Consider the following 27,443-nt stretch of genomic DNA (forward strand, 5'->3'; position numbering starts at 1 on the left):
TGAGCAAGTGGGTGAATGGGCAATTAGCTGAAAAACAAAGGGACACATCCTGCAAAATTCCAAAGCAATTAAGTACAAGCCAGCGTATCATGATACTGATTATAGCAGGTGGGCTTTTGACACCCAAAGTTTTGTTTTCTAAGCACACTCCATAAAATATCCACATAGCACTTTACCCATCAGAAGTCTGCTTTTGAGCAACTGTCTTAATGACTTCTCCAGACCATTCGTTCTTTCCCTCTTCTCCATTTGTTGGTGCTTCTAAACTGTGACTATTTTCAGATAGGCCCCAGTCACTTACTGGCAAATTCAGATTCAGGTAGGTAGCCGTGTTGGTGTGACACAGACACCTGAAGAAGTGTGCATGCACACGAAAGCTTATACCAAGAACAAACAATTGGTCTCTAAGGTGCTACTGGACAATTTTTTTTATTTTTTTATATATTTTGGCAAATTCAGGTCACACAGTTAAATTGATTTGGACCTTTTGCGCCACAAACCTACTCCCCCTCCCCCCCCCAAAACAGGGTGGGGTGTGTGTGTGTGTTTGCATTAAGAAAAGCAATAAGAAAACTCACCAAGAAGCATAGAGTAACATTTGCTTGGGGTAGCATGTATACAGTACAGTACGTAATGAATTAAAATTGGAATTGAATTAAAAATCACCCAAAGTTCCACCGCCAAAGAAACTTAATTCATGTTCAGTTCACCTAGAAATTACACGAACTACTTTCAGGTGCAGTTCAGAGATTTAGATTTAATACAGTGAATTGGTTAATCTGAATCACTTCATTCCAAGCATTGCTCAAAACCCACCTCTTCAATGAATCTTTTAGCTTAACCCTACTCCAACCCTAAACAAAGCCCAAGCATGTGTAACTTCATTTGCCTATCTTCCTCTCCTGTAACCCTTGCCTCCAGTCCTGCCACTCATGGTCAAAATTTTGCAAGCATCTTGGGGCAGAGACTGGGGTTTTGTTTTTGTTTTTTGCTAATAAGACCTGACTCCAGTCTTCCCCTATTTAAATAGAACTTAACCAGAAGCACCCACAACAACAGACCCACAGGTATTAAATTAGTATTCAATTAGATATGCTATAGCAGACTACATTAACACCTGGCCCAGCACACCTGGTGATTAAGACTTGGGAGATGCTAGGCCTAGTAAGAGTTTGGGTGACTATATTCAGAAGTTACTGAAACGTTTTAGACAAGACTTGGCCTCTGTTTGTAAGGAGTTACAGGTAGGTAGCCGTCTTGGTCTGCCATAGTCAAAACAAAATAAAAAATAAAAAAAATTCCTTCCAGTAGCACCTTTGGTCTCTAAGGTGCTACTGGAAGGATTTTTGTTATTTTATAAAGAGTTGTTGCCTTCCATAGGAATGTGCTGTCTGCAACATTAGGGAAAAGCCTCAATACATCCCTTATCAAGCACTATTACATGCATGCTCAATGACATTTCCTTCTTCCTTCAGGCTGTATAGTGTACGTGGGGAAACAGAGAAGAATATTTAAAATTGGAATATTCCTGCAAGATCCCAATAGGTGGAATAAACTGTGTGTGTCAAGAAAGACTGCTTGGGTGTGGCATCTTCGCCCAGGTGGGCTCTATAGGGCTCCTCCTAACTTGTGGACTGTAACACCAGGCCTCTGAAAAGCCTGTTCACTGCCTCATATTGTTCAGCACATTGTCCCCCTCGTGTATAATCCCAGTAGTCCCTCCACATTATTGCAAGGCTGAGGAAATCAATGGTGCTAGACTCCAACTGCCACCATCCCTGACTACTAGCCCCCAGGAGGGGATTATGGGCTGCAAATTTGTCATCCTTACCTGCGACAAAGCACTTGAAGGATTTAGACTGGAGGTAAAATGTTGGATTGAGTTCTGCGCAGGTTCACACACCAGTTTGCTCCAGCCTAGATATAGCATGGGTGGGGTTCTCTCCCTGACTTCCTGTCCCAGTACTTCCTGTTTCCTTCCTGGGTCCCGATTCTCTCCCACTTAGGTCTACAGTATTGCTCATGATCAACCCTGTAACTAACCCAAGTACATGCAATTGAAGCAATCCCATTTTTCTGCCCATGCTTCCATTTCCTCTCTTGTTTCCCTGTGCCTATTTTAGATTGATTATAAGCCTCTTGGGATAGGGACTTGCCCTACCTCTTTATGCCAAGTGCCACAAAACAGATGGTGTTATACGAATGATTTATAATAAGACAGCTAGAGCAGGGGGCCAGAACATCAGAGCTTCGTTTCCTTGCCTGCTTGGATCTTCCATTAACAAAATGCAAAACTGGCTGCATTCCCATATCCCTAATTGGTCTGTATTTGGCAGAGGAGCAGACCAAGAACTTCAATTAAGACAAGCACACCTTTATCTTGATCAATAGCATTACCTGGATTCCTACCCCACCCAAACCCTTAAAAAAACCATGGTTCAAAAGGTTATGAGTGGGTTACAACATGTTTCTGTTGTGTTCTCTTGTGTTTTAGAGTTTTTAGTGAGAATGTTAGGACGCAACATATCAAAGAAAGCCTTACCATGGATGGCTTCAGACTGCCATTTACCCAGCGATAACTTGCACACGGCCATTTGATGTATCTGCAGTATCCTGCCAACTGGTAAAGAGAATTTTACTGTTTCCTCAGACTTCTAATCAGGTAGCTTCATTGCATGGTGTAATTCTTCTTGCCACCAAGCAGGATGGTGCAGCCTAACCAAGTGGTCACATCCACACTGTGGTTAAGTTACCCCTTGGAAAGTATATTTATCCCGCAGTGGAGTGGTTATTTGCATCATTAGAGCAACGGAGGGCTGTGCTTTCGTTACCAAGAACAGCAAAAATGAAATTGTCGTCGCACTGAAAACTGTGTTGCCACCTTGGAGGAGGAAAATAATTCTAGGAATCAGAGAAGCAGAGACTCTGTTCCTGGAAGTCAAGAATTCTGCTAGCAATTTCAGACACACCAAATATAGACCCACCCAGTCAACACATCCTGACTATATTAGCATGGGAGTAGGCATGGTCAAACCATGAAATGTTTTCCTGCTAAACAGCCTTGGCCCGAAAATTACTTTTTCCGAAGCTCACTTTTAGGTGAAAGTTTTAGCCGCTTTATTTGTTTATTCCCAGAACTGGTGACTTTTGAGTGAAGGAGGCAACATTTCCTTAGAGCTCTCTCAGTTCCCAAGAACAACATGCTCGTGGTGACGTGTTCCAGCTGCTCAAAGCAGCTGGCTGCCTTCTAAGCAGCAGAGACTGATGTTTACAGCTGCAAGTTCGGAAAGTCAGTCACATGAAACTCCGACGGTGAAGTCTCCCCAACCCCCTTGGCTTACACTTGCTGGTGTAACTCAGCCAGTCGAGAACAACCCACTTGGTAGAATCCATTTTCTTCCCTACCCTGTTCACTGCTCACTTTTGAGTTCTAGTGGAATGGTGTGCAAATGCTCCCATAAACAACAGCCTCATCTGTCACGCACCTCTTTTGCTGGGTCACCCAAGACACACACGGCATACTTTATCATCATTATTCTGCAGGTTTCCCCAATTTGAATCTGCTTTGTTGGCTGCTCCTTGGGTGGGAGAGAGAAACACGCAGTAAAATGACACCACATGTTCCATATTGCTGGGAGTAATCAAGGAGGATGATACACAAGTATTCCCGTGGCAGCTTTACAACTGCATTAATGTCTTAACTCCAACCTGAACTTCCTCCACACCCCAGGATCAATTGCAGCAGAAGCTAACCTGGTCCAGGCCAATTGCAATGCACTAATTGACAAGGCTTCTGAAGCAAAACATGACAATAAATACCACCCTGCTTTCCTATCGCTGTGTTGGCGGCAGCCAAAAGCATCTTGCAACATGAGATTCAATGAAGGACAATCTGAAGAAGCGTGCATGCACACGAGAGCTCATACCAAGAACAAACTTAGTTGGTCTCTAAGGTGCTACTGGAAGGATTTTTTAATTTTTAATTTTGTTTTGAATACACAGACCGTCAGCCTCAGGGCGCTGCAAGCTCTCTTTCTCGGTGGGTTAAATTTTAAAAGCTATGAACTGGTGAGAAAGGCATATAGGAAATACCATAGCAAGAAGCACAATAGAGGAAGATTAAAGGCAAAGGCACTGAAATTAAAGAGGAATCCTAGAATGAATTGTTTAAAAGCAATGGTGGTGGGGGCTTTAAAAAAAATTACATATAACTATAGAAATAACCGTATCACAAATATTAATATGAGAAGGTCCCAAAGTATTCGATCTTCCTAAATGACCATTTAGGACTTTACTGACAGGAGAGACAATCCACTTCAAAAGGCTGGTGCAAGATTTAACCGTTCGTATTGCAATTGCACTGCACAGATGAGAAAACGGAAGATGCAGAAGTAACTTGACCAGATTGCATCTCAGCAAATCAACTGAGGTGAATGAGTGGCATAAACATTCTTGCTACTATGCAGGGTTATTGTGGAAATTAACCAAAGGACGATAGCACTTTCAAACAGGACTGAACAACAGGCTGTAATAGTGAATTGCAAGTTGGTGTACTGTTGTGGCAGTAATTTCCCCAAGAGCAAACCGAAGTTCAACATACGTAATCTTCTGAATGGCACCAATGTCTATGGGAAATTGTTACCATCTTAGACCCCGTATATTAAAAACAGCCCACAGGGGAAACTGGGCATACCATTATTCACCATCCAGCCAGAAATTGCTATACACTTAAAGGAAAACAGCCAATGTGGGAGGATAACTTTCTACACAGCTAGTTTTCAATAAAGTTAATCTGTAAATCTTTGATCTTAAAAACGCTGCCATTTGTGATAGCATTTAGTCGAGTTTTAATATTCCTGGCCGCCACCACACATAAGAAGAAATGCAGCACAAGGGCAATTGGCACATCATTAAAAGGGAATGGCTTTTTAGAAGGCAAAACAGTTCTTCCGCCACAAAAACCTCAAATTCTCTCTTTTAAAAGAAGTTAACTCCAGATGTTGCAAGAAATAGAAGAGTTGTTGGCATTTTAGGGGCAGTTTCCTTCAGTCTCTCCATTCTTTTTAAATTGCATTCTACTTCTATGAAGAAGGGCATGATTCTCCTGTTGTTTGAACCAGGCAGAAGAGGCCGTTTCTGGTCTCTAAAACGCTGCCGCACTAAGTAGCAAAGAACATGAACTGAGATGCTGTTGCAAACCCCTACCTTTCTGTTATTTTGTTTAACAAGTTTTTACAGGATGCTTAACCGGGGCGGGGGGGGGGATATCTACAGAGTTTACATAAAATAGTAGCAAATATGCGTAAGAAAATGACGATATCAACAGACTTTAATCACAAGTCGATACAGCAGAATGATCAAAATATGGATAAAATCAACAGTTTAAGAATATACGTAATAGAAGAACGTGTCTGGGTAGGATTCCAAAACCTGCTTCATCCTTTTCAATCTTCTTCTTCAATAAGTCTAAATACTTTTTGCTCGGTTCCCATTCAGAGGATCAAGCAGAATGTGTGTTTCCTAGAAAACATACATCCCATTCTCCCTTGGCTGAAAGGGGCTTTGCAGGCACAAACATTCAGAGGTGCACAAACATTTGGATGGGATGTTCCTCACTCCTAGCTGGGCAAGTCTCATGCTACTGCCCTACCGATATGGTTGCTTTGTTCACATTCATGATCATCACACTTCATAGGATTTTCACTACAGGGAAGGAACTCCCAAGCAGTTGCAGTGACATGGGAAGGGGGCCATTCGTGACCTAGTAATTGGAGGAAGAGTGCATCTTTAAAAACAAATGTGCAAGCAAGAGAAGAACCACAGGGAAAAGAGCATGGGCCAGTGAGCTCATTGGTTTCCCACTGCCGTTCTTCACATTTTGTTTTTTGCATATAGCTAAGACCCCCTTCGAATACAGAACTGGAGCTATGGGAGGGGAGGGCAGAAGGGGTTCTGGTCAAGGTGCATAGCAAGGTCGATGTATTTTCCCGCACCTGGGACAGGAAACCCCACAAGCGCCTCTTTCCTTCTCTCGCACAGCCTCAATTAAAGATATCAACAGGCCTCAAGTTGCATTAAGCCTGGCCCTCGGGCCTCACACGCTCTATCCAGTTCACCATGTGCAGAAGCTATGCATGTTCAGATAACGGTCCTGTTCTTGCGAAGGAATAATGGCCAGACTAGTTGCTACTGGCTTGGCAGTCGCAGCTTCATTATTTTCTGTGTTCCAAAAGAAGAGCAGGAAACGGGGAAGGGGGGTGGGAAGCAGGGGTTCCAACTTCAATAAAATATCGGGGGGTGGCAAGTAAGCCCCTTCCCCACATAATCAATCACAAGGTGTGGTACCCACACACCATCGGCCCCTAGGAGTTGGCTCCTATGGTAGGAATGCTATGCAATGCTTCAAGGGGAGAGCACCATTTCCAATCAGCAAATTTTGATAAAGCCTTTTTTTCCCGCTGGGAAAGCAAGTGTCATCACTCTACTATGACTGCTACTAATAGTCCTCCTCGGTTAGCCGCATTTACTTTCCAAAAAGGAAAATAAGATTTCTTTTCTGCTGCCAAACATTTCGCCGCAAGAGTCTCAAACTGACGTATGGAAGCCTGCAGGAGACAGATGGAAGCGGTGCTCTCAAAAGACAGCAGCTATATTGTCAGGATCTGAAACACAGCTCATGTGGGAGTTCGTTAAGGACTCCTTCCTACAGAAACATGATGTCCTTAAAATGACAGCTGACACTTCAGAGAAAGCGGCAGAAAATTCTCTTTAGAGGCACTTCTGCTTCTCCCTTCCCCCTCATTTGTTACTATAATGGGAATATTTTTCTTGGTGTTTTTTTTTTTTAAAAGAAATGCTGATACACATGACAGAAGGAGAATGTTTATTTGAAATATCTGGTTTAACTTTTCCTGTCAAATACGCTTTTGAGTCAGCACAGTGTTGTAAAACCTGGATTCAAACCCACACACAACCCTGAAGGAGGATTTTCGTGGCTTATTTCTACTTCTCAGCTTAGTAGACCTCAAAAGTACTTGAAATGGGTTAATAGCCCCTTGTATGCCACCCCAGGTCCCTTGCAGATTTTTATCTCCAAGCCAATGAATACAAAAAGAAACCAGGAGTCACCGAGGCTGTTCAGTGTTGGACTCCCAACTTCTCCCTCTTCACCAGTGCTTCTCCAACTTGGGTCCTTAGCTGTTGTTGGAGTACAACTCCCATCACCCTTGATCAATGGCCCTGCTAACTAGAGGTGATAGGAGTTGTAGTCCCAACAACAGCTGCGGACCCAAGCTGGAGAAACACTGGTGTAGAGGGAAAGTGGGGCCACATTTCCAGGCCCTACCCCAACACTGCATACCCCATAGCCTCCGCCATACTCCCGGGCATCTGGTATCTGAGCACATACAGATGCACCCATGTTGGAGCTCCTTCACATGAACAGGAACCTCAATCAGTCACAATTGTCTCCTTTGTGGAGTCAGCCTTTCTGGCATTAATCTGCTGCCTACTCCTGGGCTGGAGCAAAAGTCACTGCATATGTTCCATATACTTCACAAAAGCAAGGCTGTCCCGTTTTGGCCTTGACTTCTGCCATACATGCCAAAGAGCCTTGCCGACCCTATCTGACTAAGTTAGCAATCTTAAAACACACACACAAACTTCCTAGAAAGCAAGCTTCTATCAAGTTCATTAGGAGTTATTTCTAGGTAAACTTGTGTTGGGTTGTCCTGCAAGTTGTGTTTGGAATGGCAAAATTGTATTAAATTCACAAGCTTTTTCATAATTCCCCTCAACAACGTTCCAGACCCTCTGTGACTCTATTTTCCAGGGCATCCCTGATTTAGAGAAGCCATCCCAATTTCTGATTTGATCCTGGAATGTCCCACTTTTCCTTAGGATGTCCCTATTTTCATTGGAGAAATGTTGGAGGGTATGGAGTTATCCGACTCCCGAGACGCCTGAAGGCAAACCTGTACAGTGGTACCTCTGTTTGCAAATGGGATCTGTTCCGGAGCTCCGGCCGCATCCCGAGGAATTAGCAACCGGAGGTGCCGCTTCTGTGCATGCACATGGCGCGGTTTAGTCTTCTGCGCATGCATGCGCGGCGAAACCCGAAAAATACTTCTGGGTTTGCCACATACATATCCCAAAGGATACGTAATCGGAGGTGAACGCAACTAGAGGTTGTATAAGGAAGTTTTTTAAAAAAATGTTTAATGTTTTATTATGTTTTTATATGTGTTGGAAGCTGCCCAGAGTGGCCGGGGCAACCAGGTAAGATGTGTAAATAAATGGGACGTCCCTATTTTCATCAGAGAAACATTGGAAAGTTTGATGTTCTTTTATTAGGAAAACAGAAGCCAACATCAACAACCAATGCAATGCCCCACTAAGGGACAAGAAAGCTCTTCCAGTAATAAAATCTAGCATTCATCCATCTACAATTTTTCAGAAGCATGTAAATTTGAACACTAAGACACTAGTTTTAGCTAAGATTAACTGTGCATACATTTGCTGATAATGTGCATGAAATTACCTCCACAAACACACAATAAACACCATGCTGTAATCATGCAAAACAACTGTCTGTGTGTGGGGTGCATGTAGAAAAACCAGCGGAGTTTTTGCACAATTCATCTGTGTCCACGTCCACAAAAGGAAGATTACCGTAATAAGCATTTGAGCTAGCCAAACATACACCAGCCTCTCACTCTCACGGCATCACCAGGAAATCAGCTGGTTTTAAGCATCAGTGCTCTGGCCTGGAGAAAATGGACCTTTAGCCGGCCTCATTTGCTACAGAACGCCGTTTCATTCAGCAAAACTTCCAAACAGCCAATCCAAACTGACAGGCTAGAATTATGCTGCAGCGCCTGGACCCAGTTCCAGTGAAGATGGCAAATTGGCACACAGAGCATGCCTCAAACAGTCCTCCAGTCAAGACAAGAGAATGAATGCATCCCATTTACATGTGTATAGGAGAAGGGACACATCACTTGGGAAGACAGGTGAACTAATGTCAGTGTACTGAAAGAAGCAAAGATCACCAGTGTCAAAGCAATGATTCTTCAACATCAACTTCATTGGACTGGTTATGTTGTGCGGATGCCTGATTATCGTCTTCCAAAGCAACTACTCTATTCTGAACTTAAAAATGGAAAGTGTAATGCTGGTGGTCAACAAAAGAGGTTTAAAGACTCTCTCAAAGCAAATCTTTAAAAATGTAGTATAAACACCGACAACACTGGGAAACACTGGCCTGTGAGCGCTCCAATTGGAGAACAGCTTTTACCAAAGGTGTCATGGACTTTGAAGACGGTCAAACTCAGAACAAAAGGGAGAAATGTGCTAAGAGGAAGGCACGTTTGGCAAACCCTCGCCGTGATCAACTCCCACCCAGAAAGTATGTCCCAACTGTAGAAGGATGTGTGGATCCAGAATTGGCCTCCACAGTCACCTATGGACTCGCTGTAAAAACAGTGTTTATGGAAAACAACCTTACTTGGCTACAAGTGATTGCCAAAGACAGAAGAGCGTTCAGGAAAGTTAGTACATCATCGCTTGTCGTCGGCTCGTTTCAGCAGAGGACCATAGTAAACTGTCAAGTATAAAGTGTACTTTTAAAAGAGACCCAAAAAAAATCTGTGTGTAAAATCAAATTCTGAAGCCAAGAGGAAAAAATTGAAACTCTGTGGACTGTATATTATTTTATTTTTTAAAAAATATTTGTATTCTGCTAATCCTTAAGGAAACTATCAAAGTGGTTCACAACGGCTGTACATAATAAAACAGTTAAAATCAGAAAACTGTTGTGGAAAGATGCAATTCTTAATATGCCAGATGGTCTAGAGAAGTCTTCAGCAGGCATTTAAAAGTTGAAACAAAAGCACCTGATGAATTTCCATTGGCAGAGTATTCCACAGGACTGGGCCAATGACACTAATGGCTCCATCCATTGTTGTCGTTGAATAAACTTCAACAATTTGGGCTCCCCAAATACTGATTTGCCTATGTGCTTAAATTTACCTGCTTGGCTAAACATACTTTTAAACTACCTCATCGGCAAGTTATTTCAAAGCTGGCCGAGCAAAGTCAGAAAGCTATGTAGGGAAATGAATCTTATGTATGTAGAAAACTGAATCTAAAGCCTCTCTCTTAAAGGCTGGAAACTTGCTCGATTTTTTACAGAAATAAATTATCAGGGACTGTGCATTCCCAGGGACTCTGCAGGATTCCTGATCAAACGCAGAGAGAACCTATGGTCATACAATCTGATGCAATTTTGTGACTGGTGCAATTCTGTGGAAAGCTGTTGGGGAGCGAAAATCGTCCTGCTTGCTTTTCATTCTGATGCTTGAAATGCCTACACATCTTGTACCTCGTTTCCACAGAAAGCAGCACCCCACAAAACCAACAGAATCTGGCAGAAGACCAAACCTTCAGCTCTTCCAGAAGAATGTTGGGGGCAGCAAATTAAAAAGGGGGGGACAGAGGCAAAGGGGAATGAAAGGAGTTGAAACAAAGGGAAAGAGAATAGGGGTTTCACAACTGAGTGAACAAACATAGAGTTTCTTTCCAGAATGGCCAAAGAACCATCCACAGAAATAACCATCTGCCTTTTTCTCCCCAAATTAAAAAAAAAAAAACGCATTTTTTTTTTAAAAGGACTCATAGTCTTCCAAGTGGTTTTTCCTCTGGATTGAGTCTGCTTCCTCTCCGCTCCAAACGTCTCAAGGAAAGGGCTCTCAGATTGCAAAGCAGCTGCAACCTCAACTGCTGAGTCAGCATTAGCTTTTCATTTTATTCACTAGAAAGCGTAAACGTTTGCCCACCCCCTCAACTGCACTAAACATGGAAACCTGCTTTCAAAATCCACAAAGGACACTAAATCCAAGCTAACCCCAATCACTATCAGATCAGGTGGCAAGACTGCTGCAGGATTTTGTCTCTCTCTTTGCAATAGGTCACTCAGGAGTTAGTAACACGCAGGTAGCTCACATGTAACACTCCCAAGGAAGATAGCTCTCCAGGTTCATTGGAATTTACAGTACACATTTTTTCTTTGAGCTTTGAGCTCTTGTGGCTCTAGATTAGGGAGATGTGCTTGAAAAACACGACAACAACCCAGTGCTGAAGACACCGATTCTGTCAGGCAAGTGTTTCTTTTGAGCAGTGGTTCCCAATTAGGGGTCTGGGGACCACAGAATGCACCCGGGGTCTGCGGTCCCATCTGTGCCTCCCACCAACTACATTTTTGTCATTTTTGTATGGTGATATCACAAATTTTATGGTCTGTTTTAGCACTGTGCGAATATTCAATATGTTGGCCAAAATTGGTTTTGAAATCGCACCGCGATAATGATTTTGACCCAGCAATATGCAGCAATATGTCCCTCCTCAACTGAGGGAGAGTAAAGCCCTGACCATTAGGTCCAGTCGCGGATGACTCTGGGGTTGCGGCGCTCATCTTGCTTTACTGGCCGAGGGAGCCGGCATGCAGCTTCCGGGTCATGTGGCCAGCATGACTAAGCCACTTCTGGCGAACCAGAGCAGCGCACGGAAACACCGTTTACCTTCCCGCTGGAGCGGTATCTATTTATCTACTTGCACTCAGATGGGCTTTCGAACTGCTAGGTTGGCAGGACCAAGGGAGAGTAGGGCAGCCAATTTCAATGAACTGCCGATATCGTGCCATGATCCCAGCCGATAACACTGCTGATCTGAGCGAGACTAGGGCAGCCAATTATTAGGTGCTGCCTTCCCCTCTCACTGAAGGAAAACAAGGCAGCTGGCCGCCCTCACTTCAAGGCACCGTCGCAAAACCTTCCCCTGGCACTGAGGCAGATCAGCTTTTCGCGGTCAGCAGGAAAGCAGCAGCAGCCACAGTGGATGTGCATCTTCACTGGCTGCCCCATCCCAATCCCCTCAAGCCACGCGATCTCTGTGACTGCTCCTTCCCTCACCTCCACGCCTGATCTCCAAATTCAGACATCGCGATATATCGGAATATCCTGATATTTAGCTGCTGACATATCGCGATGTTGAAAACCAGATATCGCTCAGCCCTTTGCTTATTAGGGGCTACTCCACATTTTGTTCAAAAAATTACTTTGCAGAGTTAACTACCATAGAATGATCCTGCACCAGCCCCTCGCATGGGAGCCTCGTTCCTTTCCCTTGGTTGTCCAGCGCCACAATTATTCACACATCTTGAATTTACATTCCACCAAAGCAGAGAGTTTGGCAAGGAATCAAAGACAAACATAACAATGGAACTAAATATAGACAGTGTGTCTATTGGGGAGGAGAAAAAGGCGCACAGCTGCAGGATGCATCTGTCCAGGACTGGGCTCATTCGATGGATGCATCTCCTCACCTTTCTTTCTTTCTTTCTTTCTTTCTGAGCTGGGAGAATCGATGCAAAAAAGGGGGGGAGTCTGGACTCACGCCCTCAAGTGCCCAAACATGCACGTACCCTTCTTTAAACCCAAAAGCCTTTGTCCAAGTCGCAGTCAGTGTGGCACAATGGTTAGAGTGTTGGACTATGGTCTGGGAGACCAGAGTTCGAATCCCCACAAAGCTCACTGAGGATTGGGCCAGTCACTGTCTCTCAGCCTAACCTATCTCACAAGTTTGTTGCGGAGGTAAAATGGGGAAGGGAGAAACCACGTCAAACCACCTTGAGCTCCTTGGAGGAAAAAGGGGTATCCAGTCGTACCTTGGAAGCCAAACACCTCGGCTCCCAAATGATCGAAACCCGGAAGTGAGTGTTCTGGTTTCTGAACGATTTTCGGAAGCTGAACATCCACCGTGGCTTCCGATGGGCTGCAAGACGCTTCTGCAGCCCATCAGAAGCCACGCTTTGGTTTTCGAACGGTTCCGGGAGTCAAACAGAACACATTCTGTTCAAAAACCAAGGTACCACAGTATAAATGTGACAAATAAAAAAAACCTTGAAAGGCCAGTGAGCTAGACAGCAGCGCCGTGAAGATTCTTCTTTTTCCACCCACCCCTCATCCCGTTGCATCCCAAATACTGGCATTTAAATGCCTTCTAGCACACCTAAGCAGAGAAGATACTCATAACACAAGCGGATTTCAACAGACTCGTGCCATTATTTTGAAAGCCAGTGAAATATTAGTGGCTGGAGCGTTGAACTTGGTAAAATACTTCCATGAGCCGCAGAACCCCAGTAGTCTCAGCAAATCACAGCTTTTAAACCTCTACTTTCTTGTTAAATATACTACAGTGGTACCTCGGTTTAAGAACAGCCCTGTTTACAAACTATTCGGTTTATGAACTCCGCAAAACCAGAAGGAGTGTCCCGGTCTGCGAACTCTACCTCGGTCTAAGAACGGAAGCCGAACAGTGGAAGGGCACCGGCGATGGGAGGCCTCATTAGGGAAAGTGCACCTCGGCTTAAGAACGGTTTCGGTTTAAGAACGGACTTCCGGAACGGATTAAGTTCGTAAACCAAGGTACCACTATACTGCTCAGTAACAGAACTTAAGGCTAGATGCACATTAGCAGCTTAAAACACCACAGCAAGTTCCTCTCCGCCCCAGCTGCATTTCAAGCTGCGTTCACACACTGTTGTACACAGAGGCGATGGGGATGCCTTAATGCTCATTACCTGTTTGCAACCCCGTTAGCTCTTGTTCATGAAGCTGTCATCTGCGCATGTGCAACAGCTGGTCTCAGATATGTACACCTCAGCTCAACTACGAAGTAAATGTGGCTTAAGCTTTCAATTTGGGTTGAAGGTGGTTTGAGAGAGGGAACACATCGAACAGCACTATTTCTCAAGGAACGGCAGGGCAGCTCTGCATTGTGGGTAATGCAGTGTGTGCATGGATTCAAAAGCCAGTGGAGGAACCACCCTGGAAACACAGAAAACCACAACGCACACACAAACAGCCCAAGAGTGTTGCAGACTTGCAAAGCAAGCTGAGCCACATGATCAGCTAAATTACTGCAATGCAGCTCTATTTCAGCCAGCAGGTAGGAAATGTGTAAATACTCCGTTTTCAATATTTAGGCAGGCATCATTTCTTTGTTTGTTTTTGTTCCTTTAAAAATAATGTTGGTTTTAAGTTTTGTAAGCCCTGCTGGGAATTTACTGAAGGCTAAGGTATGACTCCATCATGTAAACAAACAGTGAGCATCCAAAACAACATCTGTAGCCTAAAATAGTATATACAGTGGTACCTCGGGTTACAGACACTTCAGGTTACAGACGCTTCAGGTTACAGACTCCGCTAACCCAGAAATAGTACCTCGGGTTAAGAACTTTGCTTCAGGATGAGAACACAAATCGCGCGGCAGTGGTGCGGTGGCAGCCGGAGGCCCAATTAGCTAAAGTGGTACCTCAAGTTAAGAACAGTTTCAGGTTAAGAACAGACCTCCAGAACGAATTAAGTTCTTAACCCGAGGTACCACTGTAGTCCAGAAAGAGCTGATCCTCCTGATTATGTAGATAAGAAGGACGGATGGGTGCATCTGTCGATTTCTGTTTCTCCTTTTTCCAATATTAAGTTCAGTTCTCCACGTGAGATTTCAATCTTAGCTAATATGCACATTTTTTTGCTAAGCAGCTTTCCCTAATACGTTTTAATGCTATTTTCACCAATATATGTACACATTTTTATGCACACTTTACCCTGGTATTTGCATTTTGGTACACACTATTTGGCTAGAGAACTGCATTGCAAAACTCAGAAGTGTTGATTTTGAAGGATGGCTCTGTATCATTTCGTGTACAGTTTGGAAAGCACACATCAGGTAGGTTTGCCTTTTAATGTCAACTGAACAGAATTGCTCCCCTATCCCTACCTGGCAGTCAGGCGTACATTCACCTGAACAGGAACAGAATGCAACACATTCAGAGCTACCTCTTTGTCAGAGGGGATGCCTACCAGGAGAATTAACCTTGGCCATCAGTAAGACATGGGCTATGCTGGTCCGTGATTCTCTTCCGCCCCTGTGAGTACAGCAGGAGCATGGGAGTTGGGGATAAAGGGATCTCAAGCAACTAGTTTTGCATGGCATCTCCCCATATCCTCCTTCCCCAGAAAGGAAGAGGATGTTGAAAAAGTCTATGTCATAATCTTTGGGAACCAGAGCTCAGAACATTAATAAAAGCCTACCTCCAGGAATGGAGGGCCCACCTAGCCTACTGCTAACCTTTAGCAAAAGTAGTGTTCTGGTTTGATCTCCAAGGCTTAGTACTTGGTGTTTTCTTTTTAAAAAAATAACTTGGTTTTTAAAAAAAGAACTGCACCTTTGCTGACACGGTGTGTTCTCAAAGGGCCTCATTTGACAGGAAAGAGAGATCATTCAAGGAAGACAAAGGTATTTCCGTTTCAAAGCTCAGTGTGCAAATTCAGAATCACATCTGTCGATGGCCTGAACCATGGGAGGAAAATGGGACAACAGCAAGAAGCAGTAAAAATGGAAATGTTATTGTGGAAGAAAGCGACAGCTAGTGCTCTGGAGAACAAGGAAGGAAATGACTTCATTGAGCAGGTTGTCCTCTGGCATTTCCCAGTGAACATCCGGCACATCCCCATGCATTTCTTTTCAAGTTCCTCTGTCAAAATGTTAACAGCATTTTTAAAGTCAATGGCGCGTCCTCTTTCCAACGGAGATGGTTTTGATGGGACCTTATCTTTGTGATTGCAGCCACCAGCTTGCACTCCTTGTTTTGAGTGACTTTAAAAGCAGCAAACAGTACTGGATAAGGCTTGTTGATGAAATTCAGACAGAATTAGGGAGAGGCAAAGGGCATTTTAAAAGGATTATGTTTTACTTGCAGCGGTGGGCAGCACTGAGCAGAAATGGGAAGTTTCTGGGAATTTTGAAGCTGGGGAGGGAGTGGGGAGAAGAAAGTAAATAGGCTCTCTAGGGTCGTTGCTTTTTTATAACAAGAGGGGAAAAAACAATCCCATACATTGTGGGGAATTGAACCACAACCGTAGGTATTCAAATGTCTTAGCTTTGGCCTTTGGGAAAATTTAGGAAAAAACATAGTTGAAAACGATCAAGTTTATCCAAGCTCAGAAACTGTATATAGATATCAGTGTCATAGTGCAGAATAAGAGCAACTTCATAGGCCTGGTTTATATATAATGCTAAGCCATGGTTGTTTTGTAAGCCATGAGTTAACTATGAGTTGTCCTACAGACAATCAAACAGACCCTGTTTGTCCAACATTTGTCTTGTTCTCCAGCAGCTCTTGCCCCATGGCTTTGTAGTTTAGTGAGCATTTGGCATGGGGTGGCCGAACACACTATGGTTAAGGAAGGGTGCTGGGTTCACACATAGCACCAAGCCATAGTTGAAACAAATATTATTTAGCCACCAATCAACTGTGGCTTCAGTTCATAGTTTGCTGGTAGCAATCAAACCAGTGTTAGGTTTCTGGGCAGGGTTCACACATAACACTTAGCTTTGGCTTAATAAATCTGATGTGTGAACCAGGGAGGAGGCTATAATGTAACTAAGTAGCAAAAACAGAACAAATAAAAATCAGTTAAACTTTAGAATGTTGAACTCTTCAGCAGCATATAACCACTTTAAAACGGAAATCCTATGCACACTCAGCTGTGAATAAGTGCACTCATTGGATTTGGATCTGAGTGAACATGCATAGGATCTGGCGATATGTATCATAGTTGACTAGGTAAAATTAGTTATCCTGAATCCCTGTTTATTTATATCCTACTCAATCTAAGTAAATCTTGCTGGATCTTAGAAATTTGCAAAAAGTATGACATGGATGCTACAACATTTTAAAGAACTGCTCTGCCTGAAAGTAGTGTTTTATGCACATTCATTCCAATCAGTTTCCAAGTCTCCACCGGGGACTCAGCTACACTGGCAAAGAAAAAACGCTTTACATGCGCTGTTTATGCATTCTAACACTGTGACACCAGATGGCGCTGTGGAGTTTGGTTTTTGCTTACCCAATTTTTCATACAAAGTTTGCAACGCGTTTAACAGAAACGCTTCTTTGATGTGTCTAGATCCAGCCCAGGTTTGTTACCTGCCATGCACTTGCAAGCCTCTTTTCTCCAGCCTTAAAGTCCATCTCTTTTTCTGTGCATGAGGAATAAATGGCAGGCAGCTTTAGCTGAGAAGCTAACCCAGTTTGGTTAAAGCAGTCGGAAATAACACAAGCAGTGCCGTTTCCGAGACAACTTGGCATAGCTTTGCTGAATATATAAACAGAGGTAGTCCTGGTCAGCACTCCCCCCCACACACACACATACACACACACAAACCCATGACCATATATGGTATGATATATTTCAGCAATGAGTAATAGCTAATCATCTTCTGTTTGGTTTCAGATGTCAGCTTATTTTTTTTAAAAGGTTTTCGGCAGGTAGGTGCAATTTTATGTGCCAGTTTGCCTTATATGTTCTAAGCCTAAGATGATCCTGTATTATTGTAAAAAGTTCTGTTTTACTTTTTAGATATTTTCTGCTATTGTTAATAATAATAATAATAATAATAATAATAATAATAATAATAAACTTTCCTTAAAAGACCCTGGGTTTTATTCCACAAAATGCACCACCAAAAAACATTATATTTGGGAGGCACACAAAGGGAAGAGGAGGGGGATTTCTGTTGTACAAGCAGAAGTCCTTGTGAAAACAGGACATCTTTATTGGGCGCAACCTGTTTTATTTGCCCAGGCATTTAAAGCTGATTACAGTCGTACCTCGGAAGTTGAACAGAATCCGTTCCGGAAGTCCGTTCGACTTCCAAAATGTTCGGAAACCCAAGGCGCAGCTTACGATTGGCTGCAGGAACCTCCTGCAGCCAATCAGAAGCCACGGAAGTCGCACTGGACGTCCGGGTTCCAAAGAACGTCCGCAAACCGGAACACTCACTTCTGTGTTTGTGCCGTTCGGGAGCCAAAACGTTTGACTCGCAAGGCGTTCGGGATCCAAGGTACGACTGTATTGTTTACGCTGCACTATTGTTTTCAGCTGCTTTATTTATTTGATTATATACTTTATTTAATACGTATTGTTATTTTATGAAGCGGTTGGTTGCTTTTTCTGTGCACCCTGTTACCTGTACTGATGAAAAGCAAGTAATGAATATTTTTAACAAACAAAACAGTAAGGCTATCCCGATGAATTACACAGTGTCTCCTAATTGCGCCGTGGTTTACAGCACCTTGCTTCTTCAAGGCTTCAAAACAGAGGTCAATCAAAAGCCAAAGAGTCAACAGTGACAGAAGGAGAGATACACAAATTGCAAAAAAATAAATAAATAAGTGGCCCACTTTTTTGCAGAGGGGGCAAACTTCGCCAGGTTTCTTTTCGCATCAGCACAAGGGGTTCCTTTGCAAACCAACTGAAACCAAAACCTCTTGGAAAAAGGAAGGAAGCAGCCTGCCCCCTTATAATTGCCGGAAAGTACATTAGGCACGCAATTCTAGGAGGGGAGGGAAAGGTTCCTGTTTTCCCCACTCAAGCCAAGGCAGCAGCTTTTGCGGGCTGTTCAATTAAGCTCAATCCGTGCCAAGAGACACTTCCTGTGCAGCAGGAGAGGCCTTTTTATAATCGGCAACACCTCTTCGTCTGATCTCACCCTGCTCCTAGAACATTTGTGGCCCTGTCGCTCTGTGGCACATCAAGAAGCCCTGCGACCAGGGCTCCAGCAGGGAGGCAGTTCAACTTCAGAGTTCCCTTGCAGGGCTTTCTTAAGAGTCTCCAAACCATTAAGTTTCAAAGTGTGCCGCTGGTTTCAGTGGGACTGTAACCTAGAGCAGTGTTTTTCAACCACTGTTCCGCGGCACACTAGTGTGCCGCGAGATGTTGCCTGGTGTGCCGTGGGAAAAATTGAAAAATTCAAGAGAATTACTTTATATATAGTCAATATAGGCAGAGAGTTAATTTTTTTAACATTTTCTAATGGTGGTGTGCCTCGTGATTTTTTCCATGAAACAAGTGTGCCTTTGCCCAAAAAAGGTTGAAAAACACTGACCTAGAGTGATTGTGCTGAAGGCTGCAGCCATGAGGACCTGTACAAAGCAGGCAAAAGCTGTCATAATCTCGCTGACAAACAGGCTATCCAAAAGAAGAAGAAGAAGGCGGCCTAGCAGTTCTAATTCTTTATCCCTCTTTTGCAGCACAGTTAACGCACTGGGAGGAGCAACCTTGCCGTGGATATCGGCAGTCCTTGGCAGAGTTGCTCCATTTCATTCCCACATTAATCTGTAGGGCTGTCTGTTTTTTTGTTTTTTTTAATCATCTCAAAATATTTACACGTGCACTTTCTGTCAACATACGCATTTAAATGCGTACTTGTAGAGCTCAGCTAAGAAAAGCTATGTTGCCACAGGTGGAGAAATAGAAAATAAGCATGCTGCTTCATTGCCTAGCTGCACTTTGGAACACGGTCCCAGCAACTACGTTCCGACCCCCACGTTAGCCTGAGAAGTGCAGATCAAGTCTTTTTGCAAAGCAATTTGCAAAGACCAAATTCCTCGAGTCTCCCCAGTGCTCACATGAGGTGCTCTGTGACAGAGCGGGGTCTCCCACACAGAGACCCTGCTCCATCCCACTGCACTACACTTAAGTCATGAAACTCTCACGTATAGCGGGATGCACCACAATCCAATCTTGCAAACAGAGAATAGAACAAGTGAAGAAGAAACTAGTCAACTGCAGCCAAGACCTCTTAAACTGAGCACCAAGGAGCTTTCAGACTGTGAAGCATGGAAGCAGTGTCTGTCTGGTAGATGAGCTGAGTGCTTTTGACAACAGCAAATCAGCCAGTAATGAGACTGAGATGCCGTACAATAATCCTTTGTCTTTGGTAAAGCAATAACATATTAAGTATCCTCCTCGTACATAGGCTCACAGCCCAGTAGGTCATACGTTAAACCTTAGAAAATTCATTTCACTGAGCCACAAATTAATTGAGAATTACCTTGACTGCACAGTAAAGGAAATTTTGCACAGCTGCAAGATAGTAGAGGTTTGTTTAGTTGTTACTCATTAGGCCAGGCATGTCCAACAGGTAGATCGTGATCTACCGGTAGATCACTGGATGTCTGCAGTAGATCACTGGTAGATCATTGGTTCCCTCCAAAGAAGCTGAACGACTGTGGCTCCCCTAAAAAAAGCTCAAACATTTTACCTCCTCCCTGAAAAAACTCAACAAGTTTGACCCGAACCCCCCAAAAGGGGGGTAGATCACTGCCAGTTTTTAACTCTGAGTTTTTAACTCTGTGAGTAGATTGCAGTCTCTTGGGAGTTGGCCACCCCTGCATTAGGCCAATATTTCTATCCCTGAAAACCCTCCAGCCTATATACAGGGCTGAATTCACCAAATAAAATATGCAATGGAGGCTGTCAAGCAAGGCTCTGCAATTGCTGGGCTGAAAAAACAAAAACAAAAAAACCATGCTGTTCTAGTTGCCTTAAAGATAAACATTGGGGTAAAACTTGGGAGTTGTTTTTTCACGTTTAAAATGACAATAGGGTGCATGCAGTTATTTCATACTATAATAATATGTCAGTGGGAAGAGGGAATGTCTTATGGGGCAAGTCTCTCTGGAGGTGTGGGTTTGAATCCCACCGCTGCTAAGTGTTCTTGTGGCTGGTATAGCTCGGTTGGTACAGCATCAGACTCTTAGTGTCAGGGTCGTCGGTTCAAGCCCCAAGTTGGGCAAATGATACCTGCATTGCAGGGAGTTGGACTAGATTATCCTCATAGTGCCAGTGGTGGCCAAACTTGGTCCTCCAGCTGTTTTTGGAGTACAACTCCCATCATCCCTAGCTAACAGGACCAGTGGTCAGGGATGATGGGAATTGTAGTCCCAAAACAGCTGGAGGGCCAAGTTTGGCCACCTCTGTTATCCCTTCCAACTCTACAATTCTATTTTTCTAAATTACTCTAAACTATATCTACCAGTATAACTGTACTGGGCAACTTAACTGAAGCCGTTATTGCTTCAAGAAGATAGAAAGGGTGTTATGTATTAAGTTTAACTGCAGTACTCATTCTGGCTGCAGTTCTCACTAAGGTCCACAACATTCAAATGAAGGATTGAGAGTGCCGTTCACGGATTGGGTAGCTAGAGGGAGTTTGTTACTGTTGCAAGTTACTGAGTACTATATAAGCCAGGCAGCTAAGCTGTTAGTCAGTCCAGGACTCAGAGCTGAAATAAAGAGCTGGTCGTTTAAAGAGCTGTGTCTTCATCCATCTTTCCCACTACTCAACAAAGGGTATCACACAATGATAATTGGAATCGTGGTATGGAGAACAAGAACTAACTTAACAGAGGTATGCACTGCTGAGGAAATATTATTAACAACATCTGTTTTCAGTGTAAGGAGAAATGGTGGAAACCTAGACATAACAGATATAATTTTCATCAAATATGTGCAAAGGAAGAAGCTGCTTGCCAAAAACCAAGGAATCTAGATGGCTTATTAGAACCTCAGTGTGTTTACATGAAGAGAGAGATTAAATTTCTTTCCCCCAAATTTATTACTGTTATGCACAGTGAAACATGAGTACTTAAGCCAAATGGAGTTTTAAAGCCTCAATTTCCAGTAGCTTCTCCAAGCATCCATTAAAATATTGTTCTGAAGGAGTCTATTGCCCACATTTTCAAAAGTAACTAATGGGCTAGTCCTAAAACTTGCCTGGGGCCAATTTCAGGGGTTGCAATAGGGATCCTATAGCCCAGAATTCAGTTTTATCTGAGAGGCATCTGAAGCCATGCAATTGACAGCAAAATTTGAAGGGTAAGGGAACAGAGTAGTGGATAGGTATGAACAGCTTGAATATTCTGGGATAAATTTAAAAATCAAGATTCCCCCCCCCCCAGGGTGGAAACAACCACTAGAATTTTGGACCATAAGTATCCTTTAATAGCAGAGAAATACACGTTAAATATTGACTTGGGCTCCTCTAGATGGATGGGTTTTTTAAGATAAATTCTGCAGCATGCCGCTGATGCAATTGCAGTAATTCATGGTGGTTTCATACTGTATTGTCCACACATCATTCCATTTCATTATTTGTTCTGCTATGCTCTCCCCCCAGTGTTATTGAGGCCTGGAGGGGCACTCTTGTGCAAAAAAAGCGAGACCAAAAGAACAACACCTGGGTATGTTTGCAGTATGAAAAATTACAGGATTTCAGCAGAAAGCCACAGGGCATGCACTGGTTAGATATGAAGGAGAGTGTCCACTCCCAAAGCTTTTGCAAAAGCAAACAATTTTGAAAGCAGGATCATGCACAAATCATGAATGCACAAATACAAGGAAAATCTGGAGAGGCCCCCAATTATGATGTCATAATGCCATTTCTTTTGTATCTCACTGTTCCTCTAAAGAGCTATGGATGGCATGCATCTTATCGCCCCACAATCTTGGGTCAAGAAAGAAAGTGTGTGTGTGAAACCGCAAAACTGGGTTTGGCAAGGAATTTGTGTTGTTACTCATGTTGATTCTACAGGCACCACATCTATTGATGCCTTTGCATAAAAGAAGAATGAAGTGGTTATCTATAGTTGCAAAGAACTGCTCATCATGGTGACCAGAAATCTCTTCGTAGATGCCAAGAGAAGGAAAAGAACCTAAGAATCAGCATGAGGTTTTTGACCCAGTATAAGAGGAAACACCCAGGCAAAACCTAAATCCTACATAGCACTTAAGATAACATGAAACATTCATGTGTAATCTTTGGCTTGGGGAAGAGCACACGGCATACAAAAGGATGTATATTTGGAAACTCAAGACTATGATTTTGTTCTATTCGTAGCAAAAACCACCATTCCTCCTGCCAATTTAGAGAGTCCTGAAAACAACAACGATCATGTTTACAAGAAACTCATAATATTTCCACACTGAAAGAATTAAGACACCCAAGAACACAGTCTGTAAATTGGGGGGCGTGCGTCCTGCAAATTATGTTTCTTAAAAGCAAACAAAAACATTGCCTCCACCAGCCTGCTTATTCCCCTGTATGGGATTCCTGATCATCTATGGTGACTGGGCAAGTTATTAAATGCAGTACATGGCCATTCTAAATACATGAATACAATACTTTACAAAATAGAATTAAGCCCCTGATCCACCTCTGGTTGTGTTTTATCCTATGTGACTAGTAGCACTAGACCAGTTAATGGGGACCAGATGAACACCACAAAGCACATCAGCAAAAACCAACCTCCCTGTTTTAGGGCAGGGGATCCTTGCGCTCTCCAGTTTTGCTTGGAGCCGCTGCAATGCAATCTGAGGTTAGCTCAGAAAGGCAATATGCTTATTATCGGAAGGCTCTCATCAACTCATATAAGTTGTTCTTACCCATGGCCAGATTATATACATGCAGCCTAGCAACTACCCAAATAAAACTTAATTCAGAATCATCTACCTGCTAGTAACTGGAAAAGGAGCAGCATGGAGAGGAATTTAGGGGTTGGGAAGCCTGACCAGTTCTATTGCAGTTCCACTGTATTTGGAGGTGCAAAAAGAGAGAAAGGGAGGGGGCTTCTGTCTTCCCCTGTGACACACAGCTTTTCTGTCACCTACAGCCAATTGTTCCTCCAGCAGCTGTAGGGGTACAGTTGCTCTCCAAATATGGTACACCGCAGCCTCAATCTATGTGTGTCATAGGCAGGAGGGGGTGTGTTGATGGTCTGGCGTTAACACAGAAGATGAGGCGATCTGTGCCCCCTTCACTACAGCTTTTTATTGCAATACCTAACTTTGGATTTACAGTCGTACCTTGGAAGCCGAACGGAATCTGTTCCAGAAGTCTGTTCGACTTCCAAAATGTTCGACTTCCAAGGCACGGCTTCTGATTGGCCGCAGGAGCTTCCTGCAGCCAATTGGAAGCCGCAGAAGCCCCGCCGGACGTTCAGTTTCCAAAACAATGCTCACAAACCGGAACACTCACTTCCGGGAGTCAAAACGTTCAACTGCTAAGGCATTCGTCAACCAAGGTACGACTGTATTTTTGTCACTTAGATTAACAGCCTTTACAGGAAAGATGGGGAATCTGTGGTCCTCCAGATGTTGTTGGACTGCAACTTCCATCAGGAGAGCCAATGTGGTGTAGTGGTTAAAGTGTCAGGTTAGGACCCGAGAGGTCAAGAATTCAAATTCCCATTCTGCCACAAATTTGGCTGTGTGACTTTGGGCCATTTGCCCCGTCTTATCAGCCTTTTGAGGATAAAATGGAGATATGGAGAACCATGTGTGTGTACCCCCTTGAGGTTCTTGGAGGAAAGTTAGAATATAAATGTCAGTAAGGTTTCTAGGAGCTATGAGCATGACAGAAGGTGAGCGAGGTGGAAGAAAGCCAAGACTTGCAATGGAAAATACGAGCTGGCTAGCAGCATGTACTGCAGGAGACAACAACTGAAGTCCTTGTGAGCTTCCCACAACACCACGTCTCATTATCCATCTCTCTGGGAGCTGCCAAAGCACAAGGAAAGGGCTCTTTAACCCTGCACACCACCAGTGCAAACAAAGGTTTTAGCAGACACCCCACCCCCTTTACACTCCACAACTGTTTATGCTCATCTCAAAAAGACAATACAGATGTCTAGGTGCCACCACAGAAAATACATAATTCCTACCTTGCACAGAAGAGATGTCCTAATGGGTATTACTGGCAGGAAGGAGGCCCTCCCTTGCAAAGCGCAGTGATCCGTTTGGTATACGAAACACTGAAATGGCATTTCCAGCAATTGCCATCCAGTTGCTTTTGGGAAGATGACAAGCAGGGTCTGCCTGTGATGATGGAGGCTTCTATTTAGCTATCAAAGCTAATGGCAGCCAATCCTCCATCATCTGCCTCATCATTATTATTATTATTATTATTATTATTATCTATCCTAGCAGTCAATTCCACATTTTGCAACGCTGAATGCCATAAAAATGTCACTCTCCTTAAGCTGAGCATGCATCTAATGGTGCAATCCCATACATGTCTACTACTCAGAAATAAGCTCCACTGATTTCAAGGCATCTTGAGGGAGGTTGCAATCCTGCACTGTGCTGTCTTATATCCAGGTAAGATTTCATTGAATGCAATGTAAGATTGGGAATTTATGTAACTAGCATGATTTTACATGTATTGTTTTCATTGGGTTGTACTTATTCTGTGATTCTGGGAGACTAGGTTGCTTGAACCAGCAGGAGAACAAACAGAAGAGCAGAGGAGATTATCTTAGCTGATCCATCCCGATCGCTACAGTCTCTGCCAAAGCAGAGGGGGAACTGGCAAAACAGAGAACCAAGTCAATTCCTCCCAATGTTTATTTTTCCTGGTTAAATAACATTTGGGATCCATACCCAATTCAAAATCATGAATTACAAACACTTCTTTAATGTTACATAATAGATTGGAAACATCATGGTTTCCAAAGTCAAACATCCATTGAGATCATATTTGTAAATAAACTGGAGATCATATTGGTAAATAAAAGAGAAATACCATCAATTGTTGGCTTTAGGAGTCTTGTAAAGGCATATGCGCAAAGGCTTTATCTGATCCATAAGACTGGACCCTGTACCGCTACCTCTGGACTTCTGCTTTTCCTCTCAGCTTTTATTACATTGTTTAGTGTTATCATTTTGCAAATGTTTAAAATGTTATGCAGCTTAGAAATACATTTCTAAGTAAACAAAATCTGCTTTTTTTAAAAAAAAAAAAATGCAACCTATGCCACAATCCTCAGTCTGCTTGCTTCAGTACAGTAATAGTAGTTTTCAAAATGACGGCAAGAGTAAATAAGTGGATTTGACAGTCCCACCTTGTGTTAATTTCTGTACCATGAATTAGGGCTGTGGCTGAATGTTTGAACATTCTAAGGACAAAAAGAAAGTTGTGATTTTGGAGGGGGCAAATGATGCCCCCACCCCCACCCTCTCTTTGCACGACTGTATACTTTGCAGTATACATTTCTCCACTTTGCATACCCCTCCTTGAGTAACCCCACCCAATCCAGCATCAGACAGGGAGCAAGATGAAGTCATGCTTGATATCATATTTGGACATGTGGGGGCAATACTGATAACAAACAGGGCTACCCCTGCCTTGCACACAAAGGAGTTCCCCTCACCCACCCACCCACCCACAGTGGGATGTGAAACACATAGCGATCAAGTACAACATTCCTAGAATGGACATGCTAGGGGATGCTTTGTACCAGCCAGGAGAAAACTTACTGTTTCCTCCTGAGCTGGGACAAACTTCCTCTGCATGTGACTAGATGTGGGCGTGGCCTAATCTGGGTAGGGGAGCACACGTTCTTCTTTTAATCCTTCTTCTCAATTTTGTTTTTCTACATGTTAGCAGAAGTGACTGCCCGTCACCACATGCACACTGGTGAGAGCCAGTGTGGTGTAGTGGTTAAGAGCGGTAGACTCGCAATCTGGGGAACTGGGTTCGCGTCTTCGCTCCTCCACATGCAGCTGCTGGGTGACCTTGTGCTAGTCACACCTCTTTGAAGTCTCTCAGCCTCACTCACCTCACAGAGTGTTTGTTGTGGGAGAGGAAGGGAAAGGAGAATGTTAGCCGCTTTGAGACTCCTTCGGGTAGTGAAAAGTGGGATATCAAATCCAAACTCCTCCTCCTCCTCCTCCTCTTCTTCTTCTTCTTCTTCTTCTTATACCCAGAACAAACCTAGTTGGTCTCTAAGGTGTCACTGGACAATTTTTATTTTTATTTTTTATTTATTTCGACTGCGTCAGACCAACACGGCTACCAACCTGAATCCCTTATGGGATAGTTCCGCATGTATATATACTTTTGTAACCTAAGTCTGCCTTCAGGAATCCAATTGTGAACTGAGTGAATGTGAGTAAATTACTTTTATATAGACTTTAATAAGATTGTCATGTCTATTCTTTTTAAGATGGACAAGAAGGGATCTTACCAATAATCCTATATAGAGAGGTTCAGACGAACCTGCAACAAGCAAACCGCTGTGCGTTTAAAGGGGAATGTTTAAACTCTGCTAAGACATAGAACTTGCCAACACAAGTTATCATTAAACAATATATCCTCTCCCGCCTCCCAGAACATTCCCACACCCACTGCCAAGGAAACAGAGAAAACACTGTGGCAGTTAACCTGGCCATCCTCTCTGCAGTACAGCAAGGGAGGGATGGTCAACCTCATTGTCTCAGCAACAGGGGCATATTTCATACTGCCCCACACATTTTGTCCCCTTTAAGTGATCTTTCACAGGACACTACAAAAAGGCCAGCAAGACATGACCCCACTCCTTCAGCAAGAATATCTAAGTTCTTTTTAGCACAATTACTTTCCTGGTGCATGCGAGCTTAAGATTGCTTCACTACTCCACTACATTACTGAAAACAAGACAGAAAGACAGGTCCAGAGGCCTACAGACAAACCTTTTCTGTTCCTTATAGCAGCCTCTTAAC

At 43.4% G+C, this 27,443-nt stretch overlaps 1 protein-coding gene across 3 annotated transcripts in view; it reads right to left on the reverse strand.

The window, feature by feature from the left end:
• Nucleotides 1-27,443, reverse strand: part of PALD1 (phosphatase domain containing paladin 1) — a 100,898-nt gene that overhangs the window by 58,614 nt on the left and 14,841 nt on the right. Inside the window, exon 1 of one of the 3 annotated variants that reach the window (XM_033149096.1) lies at nucleotides 1,832-1,934. The exons of the other annotated variants lie outside the window; for them this stretch is intronic. The gene's annotated coding sequence lies outside the window, so the exon portion shown is untranslated. Of the gene's footprint in view, nucleotides 1-1,831; nucleotides 1,935-27,443 lie in introns of those variants that run through there. 3 annotated transcript variants of the gene reach the window in all.

The sequence above is a fragment of the Lacerta agilis genome, chromosome 5 (genome assembly GCF_009819535.1).
Source record: "Lacerta agilis isolate rLacAgi1 chromosome 5, rLacAgi1.pri, whole genome shotgun sequence".
Lineage (NCBI taxonomy): Eukaryota > Metazoa > Chordata > Lepidosauria > Squamata > Lacertidae > Lacerta > Lacerta agilis.